Source organism: Rhinolophus sinicus, chromosome 12 (assembly GCF_057876585.1).
Source record: "Rhinolophus sinicus isolate RSI-liver-muscle chromosome 12, RSI-T2T, whole genome shotgun sequence".
Classification (NCBI taxonomy): Eukaryota; Metazoa; Chordata; class Mammalia; order Chiroptera; family Rhinolophidae; genus Rhinolophus; species Rhinolophus sinicus.
The window spans coordinates 26,753,866-26,769,389 of NC_142512.1; the positions used below are offsets into that span (position 1 = coordinate 26,753,866).

The window sequence follows — 15,524 nt, forward strand, 5'->3', positions numbered from 1 at the left end:
CAACATCAACTAACTTTAAAAAGGCACAGTAGGAATCCTGAATGGCATAGTGACAGCTCTAAAACTACAATCAATAAGGGACAACCCAGTGGCAAGAGCATGACTGAATTCCCATTAACCCTTTCATATTTATATATCTTTAAAAGGGTGGTTATAGCAATAGCTGAGAACAGAAGTCCATTTGGAAGACTTATTGTACTGCAGTTCATTTCAAAAGGATCAATGAATGTGCAACATTCCCTTCATTGTTTTTATGATTAGTTTTGTCCCCTCATCGATATCAATGGAGAATCTTTAAAAGGTCAGGTGGGAAGGGCTGTGTGGCAAAAAGGAAAATGCATCAGCTTCTCACCAATAGGATAATGGTACATGGTTAACTTCTGACCTGTAACCTCCAGCAGTCAGAAAGGTCTTCCTTGGGCAAAAGCCTTTATTATACATAATTAAAAGTATGGACTTCATTCTCTTGCTTTCCATAGCTGGTACACTACCATGCTGACTATTAAGTGATTTAACCATATATGACACTGACACATTCACACCCACAATAATTTTAAGAGGGAACCTAAAGAAAGTAAGTCATATGTGCATACTGCAAATACAACACAGAGAACCAGTCTCTTATCCTATACAATTAACTCCACGGGAACTCAAAACTACTCTTAGAGCGGTCAGATGGCTTCATTGGTTAGAGCACGAGCTATGAACAACACGGTTGCCGGTTCGATTCCCACATGGGCCAGTGAGCTGTGCCCTCCACTAGAGTGAAGACAACTGAGCTGCCAGAGGGGCGGCCGGATGGCTCAGTTGGTTTGAGTGCGAGCTCTCAGCAACAAGGTTGCTGGGTCAATTCACACATGGGATGGTGGGCTGTGCCTCTTGCAACTAAAGATTGAAAACAACAACTGGACTTGGAGCTGAGCTGCGCCCTCCACAACTAGATTGAAGGACAACGACTTGGGCCCTGGAGAAACACACTGTTCCCCAATATTCCCCAATAAAATTTATTTTAAAAAAAATTACTCTCCTCTTAATCCTGGGTAGTCCACTACATGCAATCGAAATCTAAATCTGTATCTTCCATACAAACTTGACTTAAGAATTTCTATTGCATTTTAAAGTTCTAGGTGAAGAGAAGCAATGTATTTAAAAGTTAAACATTAAAGGAGAATTTTAAATTACAGTAATAAAACTACATATCGCTCCTATACAAGTGCTATACACAGGAAAGTATCAACAGAAACTAAAATTCCAAAAATCTTCTGAGAAAAATCTACAGGAAGGCACCAAAATAAAAACTCGTTCCTGATAATCATCTGTCAATAATACAGGTTTGACTTTAAAACTTGCTTCTTCACAAAAGTAAGTAATTATTTTGTAGGTAAGGCATGGTAGCAATATAGATATTTCACCAAGTTAAATAGCTGAAGTCTGTGAAAGGATACAGGAAGAGGAATAAATTCCTATGAAAAAGCTCACTCTCTCATTTTCATTTGTTTATGAAAGTAGGCACTGGAAGAAGTAAAATAAATTTATAAAAATAATAATTTCCATATAAGATGAATCATTATTGCAAAAGGGAAAAGGATATCTCAACTGCAATTAAAAAACCACCTGTGATGGTTTTTCATTTGCTTATTTTGGACATTATTACTACAGCAATTACGTTTAAAAATGCGGGGACCAGAGGCCACTGGTTTATTATCACTAGAAAACAGCAAGCTATTTCTCTAGCCTGTTTATCTGATTGATTCCCAACATCTTTCTGGCAGCCAATCTATCAGTTTATCTCTCCTACTTCATCACAGTCACTTCTGGCAGCTAAATACAAGATCCAAATCCAGTGTTACACAGACATACGACACAGTAAACCTATGTAACACTGCCACTCTGTAAACAGCTGCCCTTAAGGCTAAGCAAAAATGGGCTTCTGGTCCCTAGTCAATATGCTGTCAAAAGCAAGTTGGGAGAGAGGGGGAGAGGTTACTGAAAACAATTTTTTTAGAATAAAGAAGAAGAAAACGAAGAGAAAGGAAAAAATAAAAAGGAAGAAAAATAATGAAATGGCTGCATCTCACTGCCCTTACGTTGTTCCAGCCACATAAGAGATTACAACAACTGTCCCTGGTTTTCCTCATCACCTCTGATCCCTTGAGACTGGGGCCGTCGTGGCCACAGAGGGCAAGTGCCCATGGAAGGCTGCCCTAGCACAAAAGGGGTGATCCTCTGGAAGAAAGCCCCATATGCCCTTCCCGAAGCCTGAAAATTGGAGCAGCACAACTACAGTGGATCTATCACACTTGCAGCGGCCTCTGCAATTCAAGCACCAAGTTGGAGCAGCGTTTACTTTCGGGTGCTCTATGTACTTTACAAATTCTGGTTGCATTTTCGCTACCCAAGAGCTTTGCATAGCTCTTCTTAGTCGTTTATGATGAGGAAGATGGTTTTCTTGGTCTATCTGGCTAAGTCTAGTTTATTCAGTCCAATGTTTCAGAAGGTCCTGTTGTGTGCAAGGTAGGAATAAGAAAGTAGCAAGAAAATACAAGTAAACTATTCCCATGGCTATTACTATTTCCCACAGCTATCACTATCACTGGGTTTAAATTTAATTAAGAAACTGCTTTCAAAAACAACAACAAATTGCTGAATAAAATGAAGCTTTAGGGGTATTGCTGAAGAATTTAATTCAATTTTATAGCTTTATGAACAAACTTTTCCATTAAAATTCAGGTTTTTGTTCCAGTTATTGGAGCTTTTAATTTTGACAATGATGACACAATATTTGTAATTTTCTATGTGACTCAGAAAATGGAGAGATATATGAAATATTTTTGTTCTAGTCTGTTATAATTCTCCAGAGAGCCAACTCAGAAAAGCTTGATTGTTTCTCTAGTTCTAGGGGAAAATCATAGATGTCGTTAGGTTTCCAGGTCAGCCCACAAAAACCTATTTAACCCATAACAACATACATGAGGAATAGCACTGCTAGTACTATTCAGCATCTAATCAGCATTTATAATACCATGCCTAGAAAAATGCATGCCAGAATCAGTTAAAAATGGCAGACTGAACACATTAGTTTATCTCTTCTCCCTTCTCAACCCCTCTAAAAGACAGTAGAGAAATAAAATAAATGTATTAACCCACAAGAAAGAAGAGAAAGGAAGAGCTAATGAGAGCAGATTTTCATAAATTTTTCAAAGACAGGAGATGAAGGAGCAAAAGGAAGTTATCATTCAAGTGCCCAGAGGGAATAAAGGTGAGGGTGGAGCTAATTAGGCCCCAAGAATCCCTGTGAGGATGAGCTCTTCAAGTGGCAGCGACCCTGAGAGGTGGAGAAGGGGGAAGGGCAGAACTACTGGACCCTCTCCATTATCGCCCATGCCAAGTGACTCAGCCCCTAACCCCATCTACCACCTCTTCTCACCAGGGGAAAAAAAATTTTTGACTCTCTGGAAAAACTGAGGCACAGAAGCTCCAGACTGAGAAATATGAGGCATGGAAAGCTGGGATGAGGTAGAGGGCAAAGCACTGTGCTAACCTCTGGGAACTTCCGCCTCCTCCTCCCCCCACCCTAGACACAGAATGCTAGCACTCAGATATAAAATTGCCTAGGCCGGAGAGCAAAGGAGTCTTTTTCTGGAGAAACTGCACGGTGGATCCCCCCTATTCCCAGAAAATAAGATTTCCAAGTTCTGACATTTGACAGTATGCCAACCAAGAGGTGAGTTCATAGCACAATTATAAAGGAGCCCAAAGGCTCTGCTCAGGTTCCAAAGATTTTTGTGTGTTTTTTTAAGGAGGGTGCAGCTCACAGACAGTGGCCCACGCAGGGATCAAACCGGCAACCTTGGTGTTATCAGCACCACGCTCTAACCAACTGAGCCAACCGGCCACCCCCCAAAGATACTTTTGAACGCCTTACTCTTAAATAAGAAGAGACCGTTAAGCATTATCAGCACTTGTGCAAAGCCTCAGAACTAGACCAAAACAAATAGGAAAAAGAGGGAAACAAGAAAGCAATGCAGAAAACAAAAGAAACCTTGGAGAGACGGAAGGCAGGAAAGAAGGGAGGGAAAGTGGGAAGGAAACCTTAGAGGCTGGGAGAACATTCTTAAATAATAATAGAAATGTCCCAAAATCAAAGGATAAGAGTGAGCCTACAAAGACCAAATACAAAGAATGAAAAAACCGACCTTCCCCAAGACACATCATCATGAAATGCGGAACGCTGGAAGTAAAGATCCTAAATGATTAGAGAAAAAATAGGTCACATATAAAAAGGGTGACCGCATGTCCTAGTTTACCCCAGAGAGTCCAGGTTTATGCCTGTTATCCTAGTATTCTTTCAGACAAGCACGTCAAGTGTCCCAGTTTTGCCAATAAATTATATAGTCACCCCACCTATGAAGGAATGAAAATCTACATGGAATTAGACATCTCAATAGCAATAACAGATACCAGAGGACAGCTGAGCAATGCCTTCAAAATTCTGAGGAAAATGACTTTCAACTTCAAATTCCATACACAGCCAAAGTATTAACCAAGTATGAGAGGTACATAAAGACATTTTCACACGTGCAAGGACTCAACAATTTACTTTCCACACACTCTTTCACAGGAAGATGTGCTTCAGTAAAATGAGAGCACACAGCAAGAAAGAAAGACACGAGATGTTAGAAAACAGGTCTCACTCAGGAAAGAAGCGAAGGCAAGTCCTAAGATTACAGATGACAGAGGCCCAGAGAGGGGCCATTCCAGAAAGGAACAGAGCCCAGGGAACTCTAGGAGGGAGGTCTTCAGGGGAAAAGGCAGAAGAAGGGGAAAGTGATAGTTTATGTATATATTCAAGGCATTTTGAGTCTGTGGGAAAAAAATACTGAGATATATACAAAACTAAGCAAATCTTTTAAAAACTGGCATTTACTAGCTCTAGGGGGAAAAAATTTGTAAGGAAATATAATCACAGTATGTAACTTGTGAATAACATCTATGTAATCATAATATAGTAAACAATGACTTGTTTTCACAAAATTGTAAGTGCAATAAGCCCACCAGGGGAATGAGAACTGAAGTGTAGAGGGAGCAGGTATAGGAGAGCTAGGGCCTCACCACCACAACGGCAAGTCAAGAGAGGATTTGATAAATGACTAAAATTGATAAATCGACAGTAGTATAAATATGTTATTTAAAAATATGCGACTAATTAGAAAAAAACTAAAAGCATGGGAAGTACTAGTACTTCTCAGCATCATAGTATTGTAACATTTCTTAGGTGATGGAGAACCCAAGAAGAAGAATCTGTCAGTATTTATCTAGCAATGTTCAGAGAAAAGAGTATACATGCTTCTGAAAAATCTTCCCAGTCTGCAAATTCACACTGAAAAATTTTACAGTTCCTACAGGGGAAAAAAAGGCAGGTGAATCAAAGATATACTGACTGAAACTTATTAAATTTTTCTGTTTCCTAAACATGGCAACAAACCAGGAAAAATACCAATAATATGTATTTTGATTTGCTGCGATAATGCCAAATAATTGTTAACAGCTCTATTGAGATACGTATAATTCACTTACCATACAATTCGTCCACTCAAAATGTATGTAACTTAATGTTTTCATAAATTCAGAGTTACGCAATCATTACCATTAATTTCAGAACATTTTCATCCCTCCTAGAAGAAACTCCATACCTATTAGCTATCACTCCCAGTCTACTCCAGCCACACACCCCATGGTCCTACGCAACCACTAGTCTTTCTTCCTTTATGATAAGCCCATTTTAGACATTTCATATAAATGGGATCATACAATATATTGCCTTTTATGACAGGCTTCTTCCATTTAACATGTTTTCAAGGTTCACCTGTGTTATAATGTGTCAGTACTTCGTTCTTTGTATGGCTGAATAACAGTCCATTATGTGGATCAAACCATATTTGTTTATCCATTTATCAGCTGAGAGACATTTGAGTTGTTTCCACTTCATGGCTATTATAAATAAAGCTGCTATGGACATTCATTACAAATTATTTTGTGTGCATATGCTTTCATTTCTCCTGGGTATACACCTAGGAGTGGAATTGCTAGGTCATGTAGTTACTCTATGTTTAAAGTTTTGAGGAACTGCCTGGCTGTTTTCCAAAGTAGCCACATCAGCAGTCCCACTAGCAGTGTTTCCGAGGTCCAATTTTTCTGCATCCTGTCAGCACTTGTTATTATCTGGCTTTTTGATTACAGCCATCCTAGTGAGTGTAACGTATTATCTCATTGTGGTTTTGGCTTGCATTTCCCTCATGGTTCATGAGGTTGAACATCTTCCTGTGCTTACTGGCCATTTATGTATCTTCTTTAGAAAAATGTCTAATCAGATGCTTTACCCATTCTTTAATTACGTTGTCTTTTTATTATTGAGTTGTAAGAGTACTTTACATATTCTAGATAGCAGTCCCTTATCAACTCCAATTCTGTGGGTTGTCTTTTCTCTTTTTTGATGACATCATTTGCAACAGAAAATTTTTTAATTTTGATGTAGTCCATTTTGTTTTTTTGTCATTTGTGCTTCTGGTATTCCATCTAAGAAACCACTGCCTAACCCAAGGTCATAAAGCTTTACTCCTATGTTTTCTTCTAAAATTTTATAGTTTTAGCTCTTATTTAGATCTATGATCTATTTTGAGTTAATTCTGTGTGTGGTGTGAGGTAGGAGTCCAACTTCATGCTTTTGCATGAGGATATCCAATTGCACTGTTCGCTGAAAGACTATTTCCCCCATTGAATTGTTTTGGCACCCTTCTCTAAAAGCCAAGCAATTTTTAAAGCATTTGGTTTTATGACCACATATTCCCTGGATTTCTATATTTGTGACCCATAGATACTAATTCCTACCCCTCAGGCTTCCATGGTTCATAGCCACAGATGCTTGAGATGGAAAAAAGCTTGGGGCAAACCTCAGTTTAACTTGCTTAGCCTTGCTGAGTCAGGATTTTTCAGACTCCCTCCCCAATACATAGAGAGCGTGTGAAAGAAGCAAAGTCAAATCCTCTTACATGTGTTTCTGTCTCTGTCACATTGAGAGATACAAAAAGCAGACTCACAAGGCATGGGTTTAGTCTTCCCTCAGCTTCCTCGACAGTTCCCACAAGAATTCTTAATGAAAATATATCCATTTCTGCTCTGCCTTCTGCTTAACCACCTTTTTTCTTGTCAACTCCCCAGCCTTTCAAATTATCCCCAAAAGTAGTCACATGCAATTTCTATATACTATGTTTGAAATATACAAAAAATAAATCCACATATACTATCATTTCAAATAGTTGGGAAGGGATTACTGTACATTCCTATAGCATAAAACTGCCACAGAATGACCCACTCCCCATAGGTAACTATTTTTTCTCTGATTCCTTTCCACATTGTCCACTCACTCCTCAACCAACGCTATACTGCCATAATATTTCTACCTCCATATTCTACAGAACAGCTCATGCCAAGAACTTGAGCTCTCCAGGTCTAATGGACATTGGTCATGACTCACCTTACTAGACTGCTTGAAGCAGCAAGTGACACTGACATTCTCACCTTCCTAAAACACTCTTTTCTTGGAGTCTTTGAGGCACTGCCCTTGTTTTACTCCATATTCAGCCAGCTCTTCTACCCAAACATTAAATGCTAACATTCCTCAAGGCTCCGTCCCAAGCTTTCTTTTCTTCTTACTCCATATGCTTTCCCCAAGAGTTTCATTCTATTCTCAAGGCTTCAATGACCTAAGAGTTATCCCTGGAATTCCCTTTCCCTTACATTCAATATCTAATCTATCTCCAAGTCTTATATGTGTGATCCACTAATTCATGAATCTGTCCATTTTTCTCTATTTTCACTGCCTATACCCTAGTGTAGGCTCTTATTTTCTTCATTCACTCTATAAATATTCATTGAGTACACTGGAAAAACAATGAAGAATAAAACAGACACGGTCTCACCTGTGTTAGTATGATTTCATTACATTTACTCTTGCCCCTCTTCCACTTTGCACTCCTCATTATAGTCAGAGTAATATTTTCGAAATGCAAAAATGCCCGAAGATAAAATTCTTACTGCAGCCTGAAGGCCCAACACAGCCTGGTCCTTTATCTACCTCTCCAGTGTAGCCTTCCACCTCCGTGCTCCAGTCCCACCAGCGTTTTCTCTGTACCTGAAATGTTCCCAGGCTCACTCCCACCACCGAGCCCTTTTTGGCACATGCACTGCTTGGAACATACAACAATCATTTACCCGCTTATATCCCACCTCTTTCTCTACTCATTCGTTAAATCTCAGCTTAATCATCTCTTCCTCAGGGAAACCTTTCTTATATGCACTCCTTAACACATATACACATGTATTTGTTGTAATTAATTTATATTTTATTAGTGGATTACTTGATTAATGTCTACTTCCTCCACTAGCCGACCGTATGCTTCACAGGGAGCAGGGAGCGTATGTGACTGTGCTTATCATTCTATTCCCTGCACTGGCCTATTGAAGGAGCTCAATAAATATACACAGAAGGGGGGAAAACTATTTCTAGAGAAAATACCAAATTTTTGTTTATTTTATCACACACACACACACACACACACACACACTCTCACTCCTTGCCATTGTTTTTAAACAAAAGGAATCATATTATATATTACCCGGACTCTAATCCAGAGTACAGCTGTCTACTGAAGCAACTGAGGAATCTACTTGTTTTTGTCATTACCATTATCAGCAATTCTTCTTCCCCAAACAATATTTTCCTTCTCACATGTCTTAGACAAAGCCTAGAACACTGGGTGATTTAAGTGAGTGAGAATTAACTCCCAGCTTTTTTTTTTTTAACCATACCAAGAGTACCTGAATTTAAAAAACAAAATGAAAAAACTATTTAATCCAAATAAATGAAAAGATCTTAACACACTTCTCATTCTTTTACTGTTAAAATGATAGCTCTATCCTCCCTCTTGGGTTTCATTTCCCAAAGGAAAAAGTTGGTTCTTCTCAGGGAAAGAAGAGAGGGAACAAATATTTTGTGCTTCCTCTAACCAATCCCCCAGTCCCTGACCCTTTCTGTAGTATCTCTGAATTGGTCTTTTTACTGCAAGACAGGTATCCTGACATTTTTGTAATAAAGATCTAAATTAATTTTAATATAGTGTTTTCTATTCAAATATTTTTTACCTAAGAAATAGATTTGTCAAATCCTAGTTGCAGGTTTCCATCTCCCATTTTCTAAGATCTAATGCTTCTAGATATGGGTTTTCAATTATAAGAGTATGTGTGCTGCATGGTTCAATATAACTATAAATATCTGCCAACGAGTCAGTATAATGCCATAGCTTTGGAATCCGACATACATGCGTTTTGAATTCTAGCTATGCCCCTTACTAGCTTTGTTATAAGTATCTTACCTCTCTGAAACTCAGTTTCCTTATCCATAAAGTGGTAATAATTGTACCTCATAAAGTTGATTTGGGATTTTAAAAGATGGTAAGAGTGACGCATTTAGCAAAATGTAAGTATTCAATAAATAGAAATATTGTCAACTTCAGATAATAATGCTCATAGCTAATCCCCAAACCTCATTTGGGACAAAAAAATTCAACACCTTCCATAGCTAAATCACCACAGTTATTAGCAATGAACAAATATGGTAACTCAATTTTCCTTTCTACTGATTTTCAACAGTAGGTAACAAATAAGATCTGAAATGAAGGAAAGCAGAATGGAAGGAAGAAAATGTAAAAAGCACAGAAAATTCACAAACGTGGTAAGTCAATATTTGGAAAGTATGCTATTAATTTGCAAGATTTTTTCCAAACTAGATCATGACAAATTGGAGCAAAAGGGTCTCCATTATCATTTCTTCTATTTGAACAACTAACTGCTATTCCCTTTCCATGACTTGCAACTACCCCCACCATCCTCCGATCACACAATTCCCTCTACCTAGAAGCCAAACCCCTCAATCTCATCCTATCTAAAATCCTATCTATCCTTCTTTGACGGATCAAATGTCATCTCCTCCTCCCTGCAGCCTTCTCTAATTGCGCCTAACTGTTACTAATTTCTCCCTCTTCTGAATTCTTTAACATTCTCTTACCAAGCCTTCTGGTTGTTTATATTTATGTCATCCCTTTTGCTTGGCTGTAAGCTTCTGAGGGTAGGGAATAGTCTGAGTCAAATTGCCACCTCCCGCAGAACTTGGCACACTGCCTTGCACACAAGAATTATTAAATAATATTTCTAAAACAAAAGAGTGTAGTAGGAAGCAGTCTTCTAAATCTTGTGATCAAGGATGAAAAGCTTCCAACTTCTGCAAGGACAATACTTACAAGAAAAATAATATAGGGAAGAATGGGGGGAAATCAGGATGTGCGAATAAAATCCAAGTGCATCTTGATACTGAAATTACAAATAACTCACCTTTGGCTACTAAAACAAGAAAATGTAGAGCTAGAAGCTAACACTGAAAAAGTCAGCCTAAGTCTGCCTCACTGCCCGTGGTCTTTAAGGATTTGATTAGTTTTTCCACCATCTGAGTCAGCCTCCACTTCAGAGCTAGAGCCAATAGGTGGTGAGGAAGGGATGATACATTCATTCACCGAATAAGTAACACTGTTTTCTCAGCACAAGTTCTGAAATATTTCAAAGGCCATAATATTTCACTAAAGTTGGCTACGTGGGTTAAAATTTATTAGTCAAAACAGAAAACTTTCTCATCAGACTCCATATATTCCATTAGGCATGATAGATAATGTCTCCCAATGTCTAATTATTAACTAGAAGTGTAAGTAAATCACTATCAGTATTGGGCCCTGATGTGTGAAGACAGAGTAAGAATTGGGCAACATGAATGCTAAGGAATTTCTTTTTGCCAATTTGCTTTTCCTTTCTTTTCCCTACAGATAAAAAGAATTTTACAGGGATTAAGTGACTGCATTAAGTCATTCTTCCCAACCCATATCAAAAGTAACAATGTACATAAAGTGCAATTTTTTACAATTTCCAACAGTCCCCATTTCCAGTATTTGCCCCCTAGTCACAGACAGATGTCCTGGTGTGTACCTTTCTTTCTTTCTTTCTTCTTTTTTAACAATCTATAATAAAGGAGGAGAGAGGGGTTATATATCTTTTGGGACACCAACTGAATCACTATTCCTGGGCATTCGTTGGCAGTATTTCTTTTAATGGTATCATACAATATATCATTTGTATTAAAATAATAAAGAGGAAATCATTCAGAACTGAAGAAGATTTTACTAAAAGGGATTCACAAGAAAGAAACGGAAAGGGCTGTACTAACTTGTATTCTGTAATTATGTCCTTTAAGGATTAAAAGCCCAGCTGAAACAAACCTCAACCTGTCTTCCTAGCACTCAGACTCCAATAACTCGTCAGCCTCACGAAGATCAATAACCCATTGATCCTGTCACCCTTTGAACATCCCTACTCCTCTCCTCACATGCTTACTTCCCCCCTTACTCAGGTATATTCGATCCCATAGTCCATCAGGATAATCACTCCTGTTACGCATCCTCAACTCCCTTGCGTGCTATCTCCTTGTCATACAGATCCACAATCCTGTGGGGACTGATGTGTCTTGGAATTCAGAATTTTTAGGATTTTAGGACGGTAATACAGTATACACAAGGTAATACACAAGTGGCCCCGTGGAGCCTGGGACAGCACCCCAAAGTCAAACACATTAACTTTTCTGCAGCAAAATACATGAATATTCCCACTAAGTGGGATGAAAAAAACCTTATAGGTTCATGGAACTTCATGACCGTTCAGATCAGATGTGGCCACCACAATGGTTTTGCCAAACTTACCAAAGCGAACAAAAAACTAAGTTTTCAGAACTTTTTACATTTCAGAATTGCAGATAAGGGATTATGTACCTGTACTTCCTTGGCATACCCCAAATCCTGTTAAATCTCAGTGCCTGCATCCACACAACTGAACTGGCTAAAGAAAAAGACAAGATCATGTGAACTGGTCTCACTCTCTTTAAAATCATTCCCACTACCTTCTGTGGGCCTTTAGTGCTACCTGACAATGCCTCTAGTTTCCTCATCCACTCGTTCTCCCATCCTCTTAGGTGATGTTGCTTTACCTTCTCTTTTCTCAAACGTCCAGCCCCTGCCACATTTTCTCACTCTTGGCTTCTTAATTCATAAAATAAAGTAAAAATCACTCAGATGAGAACTTGTACATGCTCCCATTCCGTATCTACTTGCAGCTGTACCCATATACTCTGCCTTCCTTCCAATACCTAGGGATCAACTGTCCATTAGACCTCTCTACTTGTGTACTCACCAGCAATCCTCACCTTTTCTGAAACATTCACTTTCTCCTCTCTACTGGATCATTTCCATCAGCATACAAACAGCATACAAAATACATCTCCTATCCAAAACAAAACACCCAAAACTCCCAATCCTCCACTTCCCCTTCCAGCTGCTGCCCCATTTCTTTATTCCCTTTACAGCACACCTCCTCCAGAGTTGTCTCCACTCACTGGTTCCAATTGTTCTGCTTCCATTCTTCTTGGAACCCAGTTCATCACTCTCCAAAACAGTTTTTGTTAAGGGCCCACCAATGACTTCATGCTGCTAAAACAAAGGGTCAATTCTCAGTCCTTATCTTACTTGATCTAACTGCAACATTAAACATAGTAGGTCACTCTCTTCTTTAAAAGATTTCTATATATAGGATCATGCCATCTGCAAGTAAGAGATAATTTTACTTCTTCCTTTCCAATTTGGATGCCTTTTATTTCTTTACCTTGTCTAAATGCCCTGGTTAGGACCTCCAGTACAATAGTCAACATTAGAGGCAAGAGTGGGTATCCTTGCCGTGTTCCTAATCTTAGGGGAAAACATTCATTCAGTCTTTCACCATTGAGTACAATGTTACTTGTGGGTTTTCACAAATGTTCTTTATCAGATTAGGAAGTTCCCTTCTACCCCTAGCTTGTTGAGTGCTTTTATCATGAAAGGGTAGCAAATGTTTTTTTCTGCATCTATTGAGATAATCATGAGGTTTTTGTCCTTATTCTATCAATATGGTACATTATATTAATTGCTTTTTTTATGTTAAACCAACATTTGCATTCCTGGGCTAAATCCCACTTGGTTATGGCATATAATCTTTTTTATGTGTTGCTGGATTGAGTTTGCTAGTAGTTTGTTGACTTTTGCATCGATATTCATAAGACATATTGGTTGGTCATTGTTTTCCATGTGATGTTTTTGCATGGTTTTGGTATTAGAATGATACTGGATTCCCTCCTTCTTGAAACACTTATACATGGAACCTAGAAACTCACTCTTCCTTTATTCTCTCCTACCTCATGGTTGCTCCTTCTCAATCACCTTTGCTGGTTCCTCATCTCCCCAGCCTCTAAATGTTTGACTCAAGCTTTGAATCTCTTCTCTTTCTCTACCTTCATTGCCTACATGATCTCACTCAGTCTCATAGTATTAAACACAATCTATGTGCTGATGGCTCTCAGATTCAGACCTTCAGCCCAGACCTTCCCATGAACTCCAAAATTATATAATAACTACCTCTTCAACAACTCCAGATGAATGTTTCAGAGGTATCCTGAACTTCATATAACCAATTTGGAATTAAATAATTAAAGCTAACACAGGTCCATGGGAAAGAAAAAAAACAAACAAATGAACCTTAACATAACCAAAATTGAGTTCCAGATTTCTCCTCCAAACTGGCTTCTCTCACTGTTCTTCTCATCTCAGTAAATAACAGCTTCATCCTCTCAATTGCTCAGACCAAAAACCTTCAAGTCACCCTGGACTCCGCTTTCCACACCTCACATGCAATTCATTAGCCAATCCTGTCAGTTCACATTTCGACATAAATTCAGAGTCCAACCACTTTTCAGCTCTCCCTCCAAAACCAGCCTGGTCCCAGCTACCATCATCACTTGCCTGGATCATCACTAGCGTCTCCTGTTTGCCACCTTGCCTCCCCATAGTTTATTCTCAACGCAGCCATCAGAGTGATTCTTCTAAAATACTACCAATCATGTCACTCCTTTCTTCAAAACCCTCCTGTGGTTTCCCACCTCAGTCACAGTAAAAACCAAAGTCTTACAGTGGCCTACGAGGTCCTTCAGGACCTGCTCTCCCATCACCTCTGTGACCTCCTTTCCTAGCAATCTTGCTTACCTACTCCACCCACTGACACCGGCCTTGATTTTCCTAAAACATGCCGCTAGCCTCTGCTGCGCCTTGAGCCTTTCCCTTGTTCTTCCGTTTGGCCCCAACACTCTTCCCCCAGACACCTGCATGGCTCTGCTGTTTACTGCCTTCAAGTCTCTAGTCAAACATTACCTTACCCCCTGAACATCCTGTATAGGCAGTAACCATCCCATGCCTATCCTAGTACTCCCTTCACCTATACCCTGTTCTATCATTTTCTACTGTAGTATCACAATGTATTTCCTCATTTCACCCTATCTCTAAACTAGAATTAAAGCTCATGAGAGCAGGACTTTGCTTTCTTTTTTCCATCCCCTAACAGAACTCCAATAGAACGTTCTGTGATGATGGAAATGTTCCATATTTACACTAATACACAGTAGTCACTAGCACATGTGGCTACTTAGCACTTGAAATGTGGTTAGAATGTCTAAGGAAATGAATTTTTAACTTTATTCTATTTTAATTAATTTAAATGTAAATAGCTACGTGTAGCTAGTGGCTACTGCATTAAACAGTACACCCTAGAACAGTAGTTACTCAATAAATACATAATAGGACCTGATATATTTGTTGAATGAATGGAAGGAAGAAAGAAATGTAAAGGCTTTTCTTCTTAACATTTTATTATAGAAAATTTCAGAAATACACAAAAGTAGGCCATAGAAGGTGAACCCTCAAATACCCATCAGTAACCTGAATGTTATTCTAACCTGAAATAAGTTTCAGTGAATACCGGCATCTCAATATGGCTTCTAACAATGACAATCTTCTTGGAAAATAGGGAATTTATATTATCCAGAGTTTATATCTAATAGCTTCTCTTAGGGCCTTTTACAGGTTATGGAGAAACGACTTTAGGAATTAGATCACATGACTTTAGGAATTAGAAATATATGTTGAAGGAAAAACCAGTATGCTAATAAACGTTTGAGGCATAGTTGTGATAAGATGACACAAGAGAACTGCGTGTACGGTTTTATCTCAAGTATCTAATTGTTCTCTTTCACCATGTATTTTCTCCACTTAAATTTTAATGAAGTCATACTCTTAAAGAGGAGCTATGTGATGATACAAAATTGCAGAGAACCTTACTCTTGTTAGATGACACAAATTCCTTGGGCAGTGATTTTGTCTTATTAGTCTTTATAAGCCTAGCATCTGGTATAATAAATGTTAATTGAATGAAGTTCATAATTGCACAAGTGATGCATGTGAATTGTCAGAGTGCAAATAGATACACTGGATCTCCAATTTCCTAAACAGATATTA

At 38.6% G+C, this 15,524-nt stretch overlaps 1 protein-coding gene across 1 annotated transcript in view; it reads right to left on the reverse strand.

Annotated features, from left to right (window-relative positions):
- AATF (apoptosis antagonizing transcription factor) overlaps positions 1-15,524 on the reverse strand; it is a 96,269-nt gene that overhangs the window by 34,383 nt on the left and 46,362 nt on the right. The window lies entirely within an intron of this gene.